The sequence below is a fragment of the Phyllobates terribilis genome, unplaced genomic scaffold, assembly GCF_046119375.1.
Source record: "Phyllobates terribilis strain yellow unplaced genomic scaffold, ASM4611937v1 Scaffold_2__4_contigs__length_985480577, whole genome shotgun sequence".
NCBI lineage: Eukaryota > Metazoa > Chordata > Amphibia > Anura > Dendrobatidae > Phyllobates > Phyllobates terribilis.
The window spans coordinates 354,531,646-354,547,121 of NW_027362762.1; the positions used below are offsets into that span (position 1 = coordinate 354,531,646).

General features: G+C 44.8%; 1 protein-coding gene across 1 annotated transcript in view; it reads right to left on the minus strand.

Moving 5' to 3' along the window:
- The window catches only part of LOC141245881 (zona pellucida-like domain-containing protein 1), a 101,737-nt gene that overhangs the window by 48,335 nt on the left and 37,926 nt on the right, over nt 1-15,476 (minus strand). The window lies entirely within an intron of this gene.

Sequence of the window (15,476 nt, forward strand, 5' to 3'; positions counted from 1 at the left end):
ACAGCTTTGAAGTCTGCTTCTTACGCTTCGACAAACTTTGGGTATTAATTTCTTGAAATGCGTCTCTTATGTAATTTTTCAAATCACTGACACTTTTTGGTTTTCGACTATAAACTTTGTCCTTGAGTACTCCCCAAAAGAAAAAATCCATTGGGGACAAGTCTGGTGAACGTGCCAGCCAATTAAGTGGGCCTCTTTGGCCAATCCATTTATTAGGAAATGTTTCATCAAGATACTCGCGGACTACTCTTGAATAATGTGGAGGGGCCCCATCTTGTTGGAAATAAAGGTCATTTGAATTAGGCTGTTGCTGTAACTGGGGAACAACTTGATTCATTAGCATTTCGAGATACTTATCTCCTGTGACTGTTCCATCAAAAAATACTGGTCCTAAAACACCAAAACTTGAAATACCACTCCAAACATTGACATCAGGCTGATTTAGTTGTTGCTCTAATGTTAAATGCATGTTCTCATTATACCAGTAAATACAATTATCTCTGTTAATATGGCCGGATAATTTGAAAGAAGCTTCATCACTCCACATAATGTTATTTAAAATTACTGGATTTTCTTCAATTTTGTTAAGCATAAGCTCACTTAATTGCAGCTGCCTGTCTGGATCATCCTCCAATAAACCATGAATTAGACGTGGACGATAATCTTTAAACCCAATAGATTTCAGGATTCGCATGATAGAAGCTTGTGAAATTTCCAATTCCAAAGAGACTCTTCTGGTGGACTTTTTTGGACTCTGAAAAAATGTTTCAGCAACAAGTTGTTTATTATCTTCTGTACAGACTGTTTTGGGTCGACCAGTTTTTGGAGCATTAAGGATTGAGCCAGTGGTATTGAATTTGTCACGAATGCGGTAAATGGTTTGTCTCTTTGGGGCTTGAGTACCAAATGTTTCAACCCAATTTGCTCTAACGGTTTCAGCATTTTGAGATTTTCAATACTCTGTTAAAATCCATTTTCTTTGATCTGTATTTAAATTATTTGCCATTATGTGTTATCTGAATTATCTGAAAAGAAAACAGATTTGGGGGAGATCTATCTGTGAAAACTAGATCTGTGAAACTGGCTCAGTTGCCCTTAGCAATCAATCAGATTCCACCTTTCCACCATGTTTGATATATCTCCCCCTTCATAACCTTATTTCTGTTCACCTACTTTTGGACCACCATGTATACATATATATATATATATATATATATATATATATATATATATATATATACACACGCACTGTAAAGTGGAGAAATATGTATGCATATATGTATATATTGGTCAAAACGCTCACTTACCTAATAATCGTGCACACAATGTACTGTATATATAAATATATGGTTGGAGGCTGGATCAGTAATGTGCACAGACCTCCACTTTGACTCAGACGCCAGCAAGGTGGAGCACTGCTTTAGGCTGGTATTATTACAGATAAGATAGTTGGACTTTTTTGGGTTGATGATCGACTCAAAATCAACCCCAAACTCTCCTGACAGTTTTTATAAAACACTTTCTTCAACAAATGGTACAGGAAAAGTCTGCATCTTTCAAAAATACCATGATTTTTATTCAGTAAAATGCTCCATGGCATACATCAAAGTAGTGCAGTCCTTGGCTAGCCAGTAAAGGCCTTAAAGATGAAAGATTAATTACATGGCCCCTTCCTCACCTGACTTAAACCCTATTGAGAACTCCTGGGTACTTCATTAAATTGGAGATTTAGAGTGAAAGAAAACAATACACCTATCTGAACAGTGTCAAGGAGGCTGTGGTTGGTGCTGTCCAAACAGTTGATCAACAGATTACAAAATTTACAGACTGCATGAATGGAAGTGCTATGACTGTTATTGAAAAGATGGTTGGCTATATTGGTAAGTGATATTTTTTTTTTAGAAATGTCAGAAGTTTATATTTGCACAGTTTAATTTGTTTGGTTATTATATATAGTAAGCATAGATTCATATATAATATATATAATATACACACGTGGTCAAAATTGTTGGCAGCCCTCATTTAATGAAAGAAAAACCCACAATGGTAACAGAAATGACTTGAATCTGACAAAAGTAATAAATTAGAAATCTATGAAAATGAACAAATGAAAGTCAGACATTGCTTTTTAACACTGCTTCCACAGAATTTAAAAAAAAAATAAACTCATGAAATAAGCCTGGACCGAAATGATGGTACCCCTGAAAATAATGTGACAAAAGGGACATGTTAAATCAAGTTGTGTCCACTAAATAGCATCACAGGTGTCTACAATCTTGTAATCAGTCAGTGGGCCTGTATATAGGGCTACAGATACTCACTGTGCTGTTTGGTGGCATGGTGTATACCACACTCAACATTGACCAGAGGAAGCAAAGGAAAGAGGTGTCTCAGGAGATAAGAAAGAAAATTATAGACAAGCATGTTAAAGGTAAAGGTTATAAGACCATCTGCAAGCAGCTTGATGTTCCTGTGACTAGAGTTGCACATATTATTCAGAAATTTAAGATCCATTGGACTGTAGCCAACCTCCCTGGACGTAGCCGCAAGAGGAAAATTGATGACAAATCAAAGAGACGGATAATATGAATGGTAACAAAAGAGCCCAGGAAAACTTCTAAAGAGATTAAAGGTGAACTTCAAGCTCAAGGAACATCAGTGTCAGATAGCACCATCCGTCATTGCCTGATCCAAAGTGGACTTCGTGGGAGACGACCATTGTTGAAAAAAAATCATAAAAAAGCCAGACTGGAATTTGCCAAACTACATGTTGACAAGCCACAAAGCTTCTGGGAGAATGTACTATGGACAGATGAGACAAAAATGGAAGTTTTTGGCTAGGCACATTAGCTCTATGTTCACAGAGGGAAAAATGAAGCATATCAAAAAAAGAACACGGTCCCTACTGTGAAACAAGGAGAAGTCTCTTATGTTCTGGGGCTGCTTTGCTGCATCTGGCACAGGTTGTCTTGAATATGTGTAGGGTACAATGAAATCTCAAGACTTTCAAGGGATTCTAGAGAGAAATGTGGTGCCCAGTGTCAGAAAGCTTGGTCTCAGTCACAGGTCATGGGTCTTGCAACAGGACAGTGACCCAAAACACACAGCTAGAAACACCCAAGAATGGCTAAGACTAAAACATTGGACTATTCTGAAGTGGCCTTCTATGAGCCCTGACCTAAATCTTATTGAGCACCTTTGGAAAGAGCTGAAACATGCTGTCTGGAAAGGCAACCTTCAAGCACGAGACAACAGGAGCAGTTTGCTCATGAGGAGTGGGCCAAAACACCTGTCGAGAGGTGCAGAAGTCTCATTGACAGTTACAGGAATTGTTTGATTGCAGTGATTGCCTCAAAAGGTTGTTCAACAAAATATTAAGTTAAGGGTACCATCATTTCTGTCCAGGCTTATTTCATGAGTTAAATTTTCTTTTAAATTCTATCGAAGCAGGGTTGAAAAGCAATGTCTGACTTTCATTTGTTCATTTTCATAGATTTTTAATTTATTATTACTTTTGTCAGATTCAAGTTATTTCTGTGACCATTGTGGGTATTTCTTTCATTAAAAGAGGGGCACCAACAATTTTGACCACATCTGTATAGATATATATATATATATATATATATATATATATATATACAGTACAGACCAAAGGTTTGGACACACCTTCTCATTTAAAGATTTTTCTATATTTTCATGACTATGAGAATTGTACATTCACAATGAAGGCATCAAAACTATGAATTAACACATGTGGAATTATATACTTAACAAAAAAGTGTGAAACAACTGAAAATATGTCTTATATTCTAGGTTCTTCAAAGTAGCCACCTTTTGCTTTGATGACTGCTTTGCTCACTCTTGGCATTCTCTTGATGAGCTTCAAGAGGTAGTCACCGGAAATGGTTTTCACTTCACAGGTGTGCCCTGTCAGGTTTAATAAGTGGGATTTCTTGCCTTATGAATGGGGTTGGGACCATCAGTTGTGTTGTGCAGAAGTCTGGTGGATACACAGCTGATAGTCCTACTGAATAGACTATTAGAATTTGTATTATGGCAAGAAAAAAGCAGCTAAGTAAAGAAAAACGAGTGGCCATCAATACTAGAGTTTAGCCACCCCGTAGTGTTCGAGTTCTGTTCGGTTCGTCGAACACCCTTATGTTCGCCGAACTGTTCGTCGAGCTGTTCGTCGAACACAGTCGAACACCATTAAAACCAATGGCAGGCAAACAAAAACACATAGAAACACATAGAAAACACCTTCAAAGGTGTCCAAAACCTGACAAACTGCTCAGAAGACACAACTAACACATGGAAAAGTGACAAGTACATATAGTCATGCGAAAAGAAAAGAGGTGGAGGAGTAAAAGGAGGGGGAGACACAGATATAGGCATGTCATGCCCTTCTAAAACCAAAAAAGAAAAAAGTGCGAAGCTGACACGGCCAGTCCGTTCCTGCCCGTGTGACCACCATGTCGCCGGGTTTGTGCCAGAGCTGTGGTGGACCCTGATGGCCAGCCCCCCTCTCCCAATACTGGTGCCTGTCCACTGGTGGGTCGAGCAAGCCCCCCTGCGGTGGAGGCAGGTCTAAGATTTTTAATTTAAATTGTCTCTGTAATTTGAAAGAGTACACTTTAAATCCTTTTACAAGGATCTATTGGAGGGCAAGTCTGATTCCATCAGCCGCGGGAATTCCAGCTCCAGTAGCGTCCACTAAAGCTGCTGCAGTTAAAAAGCTTTTATAAGGATCGAGCTTGGCGGTCCTCCGCAAGGCGTCCTACCGCCAGTCCCAGCCCCTGTGCCTTGGGGTGCCTCCCCGATGCTCTTTATTGAGTGTCCCGGGGGCCCGAAGCATTTCCTTTGGAAAAATGAAGGGTCCAAACTACAGGTGGTGTAGCTTGCTTAACAGGTGGGATAATCGGCTGAGGAGCAAACACTGCTACTAGGTCCAAAGTATTTCCTGGGCTAGATGCAGTTAAAAATTTGTAATTAGATCTACAGGCGGTGGCTGCTCCGCTGACTAGCAGACACTACTACAAGGTCCAAAGTATTGCCTGGGCTAGATGCAGTTAAAAATTTGTAATTAGATACTCTCCTTGGATGCTGAGAAAGCATTCCATAGAGTCTCCTGGCATGCCATATATTACTCTCTTAAAAAGCTTGGGGTAGGGGTCTAGGGGACCCCTTTATAGCCAAAATAATGGCCCTGTATCGCAATCCGTCAGGTAGGCTGAAGATAAATGGAATATTTTCATCTCCTTTCATAATCACCAATGGGACAAGGCAGTGATGTCCTCTGTCCCCTCTCTTATACATCCTAGTGATGGAGCACCTGCTCTCATCCATTCGCGATAACCCCAATATTAGGTGGATTGAGGTGGGAGGCACCGAGTACAAGTGCTCTGCATTTGCTGATGATGTCCTAGTATATATCACTCAATCACAAATATCCATCCCTGCTGTTATGCCTGAAATAGATCACTTTGTTACATGGTCAAATTTTAAAATCAATGCAGCGAAGTCTGAGGCCCTTGGTGTCTCCCTCCCCCAATCCATACAGGATTCCATCCAGTCCAACTTTCCCTTTGCCTGGCCCTCACAGGGTATCAAATACTTAGGAATTCGTATTCATAGAGACCTCTCCCGTCTATTTTATCTTAATTTTGGGCCCTTTATTGAACAACTCCATAAAGATCTTACTTCTTGGACGGTGAAGGATTTTTCCTGATTCGGCAGAATAAGTATACTAAAAATGAAAATCCAACCTAAACTCTTATACCTCTTCCAAACCATTCCCGTGGTAATTCCCTCAAATTTTTGGAAAAGACTACGCAGTAGCTTTTAGTCTCCCCAGGATGACACAGGTGGGGCAGATGGTGGTTGTCCCGGCCCGCTAGGCCGCATTGTAGCACAGTGAGCTTCGCACTGCAACTTATGCTTCATATCCATGTGACGGTTCATGCATGAAGTACTCAAACTATGTATTTTTTGGCCTCTACTTAGCTTTTGGTGACAAATGTTACAGATAACACGAGTTGGGTCATCCTTAGCGATCTGAAAAAATGCACAGGCTATGCAAGGTTTAGAGCCCATGCGACTCTGCTACTAGCAATACTATCAAATGATTGGCTGGGTTAGATGCAGAGCGTCTGGGTTTGGTTGGGGGTCCCCACAGTCTGCCTAGACTAGATGCAGTTAAAAATTCGCATTAGATACACAGGCGGTGCAGCTAGCTTCGCAGCTGGGCTAATACGCCCAAAGTATTGGTAGACTCTATACTAAATAAGGAAGGATTCACTGACTGTGGTGGCCCCTCCATGGGCCGTGGCGATTGGTGGAGATTTGGTGGATGATTATAGGAGAAAGCTCCTTAATAGAGAAAGTTGGTGGATTTATACTTTAAATACACGTGTACCAGCGGGTTTAAACGTCAGCCATGATTTGATGTATCATTATGAGTGATCATTTATAGATTATTGTTATATATATATGTTCATTTTTTCTTCTTTTCTTTTTCTTTTTGATTATTTACATTTATATGCATTGCTTCTATGCTATATGATTTTAACATGGTATGTGTGTTTACATTTCTGATTAACTCAGCCTTGAACAGGTGCATAGCAGGACATGACATATAAATACCACTTCCTTGCTGTTTTTTTGCTATGCAATGATTAAGAACTCGTATATATATTGTGCAGAAAGAAGGGTGAAAGTCCGCCCAGGCGGGAGGAAATTGGAGTTTCATAACACATATTTGAACTGGAGAGGTATTAGAGGCCTGCAATGGCCACAGGTACTAATGGAGGTAATCAAGGTAGGGAGAGAGGCTAGAGGTCCGGTCATCTTAGTTATACAGGCTGGGGGAAACGACATAGCTTATCACAAGAGCGCATAACGAATGGCAATAATGAAACTAGACCCTGAGCGCTTCAGAGAATTTTTCACAAAACTAACTATAGTATGGTCAGAGATTGTGCCGAGAGCGGAATGGCAAGATGCGTGAGACATCACGGCCATCGAATGGACATGGCAGGTAATAAATATTCGGATGGCAATATTTATAAGAGACAGAGGCTGTGTAGTGATACGACACCGACAACTGGAAGGAGATAAAGCAGGCCTCATACGGCCCGACGGTGTTCACTTAATGGATATTGGACTGGAAATATTACTGTCAGGACTCCAGGATGGAGTGGAACAAGCGTTAAGAGTGATGGATGGGGGTCGGAGTCCTGCATATAAGTAAGCAGGATCCTCCGTTGCCTGGAAATAGAAAGGACATGTTGGAGAGTTACACTTGTTGGCCAACTTGCCGTTGTGGAGACTGGAGACACAGGGCATGTTGCAACAAGCTGAATTATTTTAGAAATAAAATGCATTTCTAATGGAATGAGTATAAACAGTTAATAAAGCTGTGAACGATCTTCACCCATCCAGTTGTAAGAGTTACATGATTGTATTGTCAATGAAAGGGGGCGTTAGGGGGCTGAGCGTCTGGGTTTGGTTAGGGGTCCCCACAGTCTGCCTAGGCTAGATGCAGTTAAAAATCATTATTAGATACACAGGCGGTACAGCTTGCTTCGCAGCTGGGTTTCTACGCTGACTAGCAGACACTGAAGCTTTGGAGCAGACCTCTGAGTAAACAGCTCTTCAGACTCAACCATCTGTGTTACCCCAAGCCATAGTGTGTGTATTTTCTTACGGTTTAAAGGGGGGGGGGACCCAACCCACCTCTAATTGATGATGGCAACGTCACGTAAAACAAAGCAAGGGGACTCCAAAAAGAGTCTCCATTTTTTCCAAAAATTTGTGGCACAGACACCACTTAAGTGGCATCAATTGCCCCAGAGTTGCTTAAAACGGTGGGTTAGAATGAGTACCACACACTGGTACTATGCTCAAAATTATTTTCCAGACAAGATGCAGCTAAAAATTATTAGTAATTTGCAAGCTGGTGGAGCTTAGTATAGATGGCATAATAGAGTGAGTACCGCACTCTGCTACAGGCCCAAAATTATTTTCCAGACAAGATGCAGCTAAAAATTACTAGTAATTTGCAAGCTGGTGGAGCTTAGTATAGATGGCATAATAGAATGAGTACCGCACACTGCTATTGGCCCAAAATTAATTTCCAGACAAGATGCAGCTAAAAATCACTAGTAATTTGCAAGCTTGTGGAGCTTAGTATAGATGGCATAATAGAATGAGTACCGCACACTGCTACAGGCCCAAAATTATTTTCCAGACAAGATGCAGCTAAAAATTATTAGTAATTTGAAAGCTTAAAACGGTTGGTGAGGTGATTTTACGAAATCCTCAAGCTTTTACTCTCCCCAGGATGACACAGGGGTAGAAAAGTCCTTGCGGATCCATGATTTGCTCATCTTTATGAACGTGAGTCTGTCTACATTCTCAGCGGACAGCCGCGTGCGCTTATCTGTCAGCACACCACCAGCAGCGCTGAACACACGTTCTGAGAGAATGGTGGCTGCGGGGCATGACAAGATCTCCAAGGCGTAAGTGGCGAGCTCCGGCCATTTATCCAGATTGGAAGCCCAAAAAGAGCATGGGTCCAGTGACACAGTCATGGCTTCGATGTTTACTTGGAGATACTCCTGTACCATCGTCTCTAGGCGTTGACTATGTGTCAGACTTCTTGTCTCCTGTGGCCTTGCAAAGGATGGGCTAAAAAAGCTGTGAAATGATTCCGCAAAATTGCTGTTACCAGCAGATACTGTGTTTCTGTTACGGTTTGAGTGCTGAACACTCGACAGTCCCACGGTTGGCAAGTTGGAACTGTGAGAATCACTACGTGCACCACTGGTGTTTTGTGGAAAAGCACATGTAAGATTCTGCAACAGTCTCTGCTGATACTCCTGCATGCGTGAATCCCTTTCTATGGCAGGAATGATTTCGGCAAAATTACTTTTGTACCGGGGATCTAAGAGTGTGGCAACCCAGTAGTCAGGATTATTTCGAATTCTGACAATTCGAGGGTCATGTTGCAGGTAGTGCAGCAAGAAGGCACTCATGTGTCTTGCGCATCCAGGAGCACCAAGTCCCTGTTGTGTTGGTGGCGAGGTAACAATCATGCTTCCTTCCTCTGCCCTCTCCCCCCAACCTCGCACAACAGAAATGTGATCAAGGTCTCCCTCATCTGATGGGTCTTCCATTACTTCGTCCTCCACTTATTCCTGTGCTCCTGCACCTTCCTCACTAGTTTGGCTGCTCCATGCGCCCTGGTAAATCCATCTCCCCCACCCTCACATGCCTGCCGCCTTGGTGCTGCCGACCGTCTGGACCTTGCAGATGTTAGCCCTTCCGCATACAACTCCTCCTCCTCTACTTCCTCCACCTCCACCCCTTCTTGTCGCACCACCTGACTCCGAATTCTGTTAAACATGTGCTCCAGCATGTAAATCACCGGAATAGTCATGCTGATAATGGCATCGTCAGCACTAAACATCTTCGTCGCCATTTCAAAACTGTGCAGAAGGGTGCATAGGTCCCTGATCTGAGACCACTCCTCCAGCGTGATTTGCCCCACCTCTGGATCCCGTTGGCTCAGGCTATATGCCAGAACGTATTGCACCAGGGCTTCTTGGTGCTGCCACAGTCGCTGCAACATGTGCAGAGTTGAATTCCACCGGGTAGGCACATCGCATTTTAGCCGGTGAAGTGGCAGGCCCAACGACTTCGGTAGAGATGTAAGTCGCTGAGCTGCGGGATGCGAACGGCGGAAGTGAGCACACAGCGACTGTGCACTCTGCAGAAAGCCATCTAGTCCGGCATAGTGGCCTAAAAATTGCTGGACAACCAGGTTCAACATGTGAGCCGTACAAGGCACGTGTGTGACATTGCCCCGGTGAAGCGCCGCACCGAGGTTTGCAGCATTGTCGCACACGGCCTTTCCTGGTTTCAGGTCCAGTGGAGACAACCATTCATGAAACTGGTTCTCCAGAGCTGACCACAACTCCTCAGCTGTGTGACTCACATTTCCCAGACATTTCAAAGTAAAAACCGCCTGATGACGTTGAGCCCTGCTGCCAGCATAGTAAGGAGGTGTGCAGGATCCCTTCTGCGCAGTTAGAAAGCGTGTGGCATGACCAGACAGGCTTTGGGTGCAGGTGGAGGACCGAGAGGAGGTTGAGGAGGCAGAAGCAGTGGAGGAACTTTGAGATAAAGAGGATTGACGCACAACTCGTGGGGACGGCAAGACTTGGACAGCAGCCAGTTGTCCTGCTGTCACCATAGTTACCCAGTGCCCAGTCAGCGACATGTAACGCCCCTGTCCATGCCTACTCGTCCAAGTGTCTGTGGTGAAATGCACCCTGTCACACACAGAGTTTCTCAAAGAAGCGGTGATGTTGTGTGCGACATGCTGGTGGAGCGCAGGCACACCTTTCTTTGAGAAGTAGTGCCGACTGGGCATCTGGTTCTGGGGCACTGCGACGGACATAAGGTCTCGAAAATCTTCTGTGTCCACCAGGCAGAAAGGCAGCATTTCTGTAGCCAAGAGCTTGCAGATGGTGAAATTCAACCTCTTAGCTTTCTCATGCCTAGGAGGAAATGGTCTTTTACTTGTACACATCTGAGGGACCGAGGGCTGGCTATGGTGCTTAGACGGGGTTGAGTAGGGTGTCCCCGGCAAACTGACGGTCTGTGAGGAAGATGCAGGCTGACATGTTAGGTTTAGTGTTGAGCCACCCCCGTAGTGTTCGAGTTCGGTTCGGTTCGTCGAACACCCGTGTGTTCGCCGAACTGTTCGTCGAACACCTTCGAACACCGTTAAAACCAATGGCAGGCAAACAAAAACACATAGAAACACATAGAAAACACCTTCAAAGGTGTCCAAAAGCTGACAAACTGCTCAGAAGACATAACTAACACATGGAAAAGTGACAAGTACATATAGTCATGCGAAAATAAAAGAGGTGGAGGAGTAAAAGGAGGGGGAGACACAGATATAGGCATGTCATGCCCTTCTAAAATCCAAAAAGTGAGAAGCCGACACGGCCAGTCCGCTCCTGCCCGTGCCACCTCCGTGTCGCCGGGTTTGTGCCAGAGCCGCGGTGAACCCTAATGGCCAGCCCCCCTCTCCCAATACTGGTGCCTGTCCGCTGGTGGGTCGAGCGAGCCCCCCTGTGGTGGAGGCAGCTCTAAGCTTTTTAATTTAAATTGTCTCTCTAATTTGAATGAATACACTTTAAATCCATTTACAAGGATCTATTTTTAGGGCAAGTCTCATGCCAGCAGCCGCGTAATTCCAGCTCCAGTAGCGTCCACTAAAGCTGCTGCAGTTAAAAAGCTTTTATAAGGATCGAGCTCGGCTGTCCACCGCAAGGCATCCTACTGCCAGTCCCAGCCCCTATGCCTTGGGGTGCCTCCTGATGCTCTTCACTGAGGATCCCATGGTCCCGAAGCATTTCCTTTGAAAAAATTAAGTGTCTAAACTACAGGTGGTGTAGCTTGCTTAACAGCCGGGATAATCCGCTGACTAGCAGACACTGCTACTAGGCACAAAGTATTTCCTGGGCTAGATGCAGTTAAAAATTTGTAATTAGATACTCTCGTTGGATGCTGAGAAAGCATTCCATAGAGTCTCCTGGCACGCCATATATGATTCTCTTAAAAAGCTTGGGGTAGGGGTCTAGGGGACCCTTTTATAGCCAAAATCACGGCCCTGTATCACAATACGTCACCTAGGCTGAAGATAAATGGAACTGTAGCACAGTGAGGGCTCGGTTGCTACAGAGGTATTGCACCTCACTCAGAGGTGTGATATCTCACTCTCAGGTAAGGATGGAGTGTGGATCAAGACCCGACACCTGCATGCATTACACCACATTGCCGTGGGGCAGGGCGACCAATATGCCTCTGAGATGGGCACGACAGTCCCTGTCCCTGGCTGGAGTGGGGGGAGGGAACACTGAGGAAGGGGAACCCTGTAGTGCAGGAGCAGGGAGGAAGCAGTTCCTGGGTGCATTGAGAAGGGAGTATAAAAGGTGGGCACCATCTTAGTTCAGTGCAGAGAAGTCTGAGCAGAAGTGGCAGGGAGCAGGGGCTCTGCATGAGCTCTGCTCCGGAGGCGGGCCTAGTAACAGAGGCCCAGGCCTGGAAGAGGGAGAAGGAAGGAAGAGGAGCGGAGAAGGCTCCAGGAACGAGGAATGAAGGGATCCCAGGGGTGCGGACGGTCGTGTCGCCACCGCACGCCCGAATCCACCTGCGTGGAGGGGTCAGGCCAAAGGGGCAAACCGGTCCCCGAAACTAGTGGAGGCAGGAAACGACCCTCAGCTAGAAACCGGAGGCTGTGACATTTTATGTGGCGCAGCCCCTCGCTACACCCGCTAGGAAGGCACCACATAGGGTCAGGGAAACTGGCGCCAAGTTTACCAAGAGGAGGCCCGAGGCAGCCGGACAGAAGGGTTGGTAAGAAAGGCCAGACAAAGGACACACAAAGGGGGTCCTGTGAAGCGCTCCAAAGTTATCTGGGAGTTGTCTGAGCCCCTCACCTGGTGAGCACAGTACGACGTGAGCAGCCGTTACCTGCAGACGTGGTCTGGATAATAAGAACTGTGAGTAAAGGCCCTGGACTGCATCACTGACTCCGTGTCGTTACTGCTGCTGCCCTGCACCATCACCCCCATCCTCCGCATACACTGCCCTGAGGCTATACTCCTCCTGTGGGGAGTTATGCTACGCTCTGCTGCACCCACAACACCAGCCTCAGCGGTCTGCCCTGCAGCGGCGGCTCACTCTGACCGCAATCCACGGGTGGCGTAGTCGGACATTTAAACATCAAAACCACATAAATAGTTCCGCCACTGGTTTGACCACCCTGAGCCACAGAACCGGGTCGCCGCCACGAAGACTACAACCACCAGCATCCACCAAAAAGGGTCCGGCTCCGGGTGTCCCAAGGCCCAGGGGGTGCATCAGAAAATTTTCATCACCTTTCACAATCACCAATGGGACAAGGCAGGGATGTCCTCTGTCCCCTCTCTTATACATCCTAGTGACGGAGCACCTGCTCTAATCAATTCGCCATAACCCCAATATTAGGTGGATTGAGGTGGGAGGCACCGAGTACAAGTGCTCTCTCTTTGCTGATGATGTCCTAGTATATATCACTCAATCACATATATCCATCCATGCTGTTATGGCTGAAATAGATCACTTTGTTACATGGTCAAATTTTAAAATCAATGCAGCGAAGTCTGAGGCCCTCGATGTCTCCCTCCCCAAATCCATATAGGATTCCATCCAGTCCAACTTTCCCTTTGCCTGGCCCTCACAGGGTATCAAATACTTAGGAATTCCTATTCATAGAGACCTCTCCCATCTATGTTATCTTAATTTTGGGCCCTTTATTCAACAACTCCATACAGACCACGGTTGGCAAGTTAGAACTGTAAGATTCACTACGTGAACCACTGGTGTTTTGTGGAAAAGCACATGTACACTGTGTTCCAAATTATTATGCAAAAAGTGTTTAGGAGTGATAAGGGAAGAATTTGTTTGTTTGTCAGTTAAACTCATTGATGGTGATGTGTGTCAGGGCTCTTTATATCACTGTAAGCAATTGCAGACACCAGTGCTAATTAGTTTGTCAGGTGTGTCCAATGAAAGGCAAGACTACTTAAGAAGGCTTTCTCACATTATTCAGCAGCCTACATTTTCTGCCAAAATGGGAAAGAAAAAGGATGTGTCGGCTGCTGAGAAGCAACAAATTGTGGAGTATTTAGGTCAAGGCATGACTACAATCAACATTGTGCGATGATCAGGATGAAGTGTCTTGGCAATCAAGAAGTATGTAGCTGATTCACAGTACACACGTGTGCGTGCTGATAAGGGCAAATTGAGGACTCTTTCCTACAGGCAATTACGTCAGGTTGAAAGAGCAGCGGCAAAAAAGACTTGTCATAGCAGCAGACAAGTTTTTGAAGCTGCTTGTGCCTCCAACGTCCCCCGAACAACAAAATGCAGGGTCCTTCAGAGGTTTGCAGCTGTGCATACGCCATCCTGTCGACCTCCTCTATCCACTTCCCACAAGCAGAAACGGCTCCAGTGGGCCAAACATTACATGAAGACTGATTTCAAAACTGTTTTGTTGACGGATGAGTGCCGTGCAGCGCTCGATGGTCCAGATGGATGGAGTGGAGGATGGCTGGTTGATAGACACCCCACGCAAACACGGCTACAGCGCCAACAAGGAGGAGGTGGAGTAATGTTTTGGGCTGGAATCATGGGGAGAGAGATTGTCGGCCCCTTTAGGATCCCTGAAGGCGCTAAAGATGAACTCCATAATGTATGTGGATTTTCTCAAACAGCACTTCCTGCCATGGTTCAAGAAGAAGAACCGTGTATTTCACAGCAAGATCATTTTTCTGCATGATAATGCACCATCTCATGCTGCACATAAAACATCTGCATCTCTGGCTGATATGGGCATAAAAGGGGACAAACTTATGGTGTGACCCCCATGCTCCCCTGACCTCTACCCCATTCAGAACCTTTGGAGCATCATTAAAAGGAGTGTCTATGATGGCGGGAGGCAGTTCACATCTAAGCAACAGCTCTGGGAGGGTATTCTGTCCTCATGCAAAACAATTGAAGCAGAAACCATCCAAAACCTGACAAATTCAATGGACGAGAGAGTTCAGAAGCTCCTTTCGAACAAGGGTTCCTATGTGAAAATGTAACATCACCTAGAATAAAGTTTTGAGATGAAAACTGTTTGATTTCAGTTTCTAACAACCTGCTAATGCTTATAATTTCAAAAATGACCATTTTTTTGGTCTTTATTAAAATGAAAAGGTTGATCGAAAAGTTTGGGGGATCTAAGAGTGTGGCAACCCAGTAGTCATGATTACTTCGAATTCTGACAATATGAGGGTCATGCTGCAGGTAGTGCAGCAAGAAGGCACTTATGTGTCTTGCGCATCTCGGAGCCCCAAAATTATTTTCCGGGCTAGATGCAGCTAAAAATTATTTTTAATTTTAAATCTGGTGGAGCTTATTATAGATGGCCTAATAGGATCAGTGCTGCACACTGCTACAAAGCCCAAATTATTTTCCAGTCAAGATACAGATAAACATGATTAGTAATTTGAAAGCTTAAAACGGTTGGTAGGGTGATTTTAAACAATCATCAAGCTTTTACTCTCCCCAGGATGACACAGGGGTAGAAAAGTCGTTTCGGATCCATGATTTGTTCATCTTTATGAACGTGAGTCTGTCTACATTATCAGTGGAGAGCCGCGTGCGCTTATCTGTCAGCATACCACCAGCAGCGCTGAACACACGTTCAGACAGAACGCTGGCTGCGGGGCATGACAAGATCTCCAAGGCGTAAGTGGCTAGCTCCGGCCATTTATCCAGATTGGAAGCCCAAAAAGAGCAAGGGTCCAGTGACACAGTCGTGCCTTCAATGTTTACTTGGAGATACTCCTGTACCATCGTCTCTAGGCGTT